A 1,116-nucleotide genomic window follows, 5' to 3' on the forward strand; every position below is an offset into this window, starting at 1 on the left:
TCAGATCCTATCAATTAAGCTCATTGATTGTGGATAAAACCCGTCAGAATAAACACCTCCCACCATACGGAGCATGCGCTGTAATAGTTGGAACTTCTTCCCTTTGTTTACGATGACGCAACTACGCAAAGACGAATGACGTAAAGTCGACATTACGCGCGAAATCAGACCCGACAACTTTAATTATAAATCTTCCATACTGTAGCTTTAATATCCATGTTTGAGTCATTTTACATGGTACATTTCATGTCCGCGGATAACAATTATATTTTTCTAACAATTACTTTCGTTTGTTTATTTGTTTGGCTTCTCTCTGTTGTCAGGCTTTTGCTTTGTTTTAACGGCGTTGTATATGTTGCATTATGTCCTGTCCTACAATCAATCAATAAATATTTTAGAAAAATATTTACAAAATGAGTTGCTTCAGAAAATATTTTTGTATATATTTTATTATTATTATTAAATATTTTGTCCACAAAAGTTCTGTCAACTGTGACTAAAAAGAACGATAATCTAATGGTTTATTACAACACCATGCTCCATGCACCAACCGTATCATACTGTATGTTATGTTCTTCTGTGGTGGACTTTTTGAGCACATTATTATAAGTCTCCCATTTCTTTTTTTTTTTTATCTTTTTGTTTTTTATTTAACTGATTTTTATAGTTTGCAATATATATAGTCCAAAGGTGAAATTGTCAGCCAAGTAACTCTATATCTATCTATCTAATATATATAATGTGTCTAACATCCAGCAGCTCCGTGTTGTCATTATGGAGGAGTGGAAGAGGATCCCAGCAACAACCTGTGCAGCTCTGGTGAATTCCATGCCCAGGAGGATTAAGGCAGTGCTAGATAATGGTGCTCACACAAAATATTGACACTTTGGACACAGTTTTGACATATTCACTTATGGTGTACTCACTTTTGTTGCCAGTTATTTAGACAACAATGACTGTATGTCGAGTTATTTTTAGAAGACAGTAAATCTGTACTGCTATATAAGCTGCACATTGACTAGTCTAAAGTATATCCAATTTTCATTTCTATAGTATTGTCCCTTGACAACATATAATAAAATGGTTGCTGAAATGTGAGGGGTGTACTCACTTTTG

Source organism: Sinocyclocheilus rhinocerous, unplaced genomic scaffold (assembly GCF_001515625.1).
Source record: "Sinocyclocheilus rhinocerous isolate Xijiao unplaced genomic scaffold, SAMN03320098_v1.1 scaffold324, whole genome shotgun sequence".
Classification (NCBI taxonomy): domain Eukaryota; kingdom Metazoa; phylum Chordata; class Actinopteri; order Cypriniformes; family Cyprinidae; genus Sinocyclocheilus; species Sinocyclocheilus rhinocerous.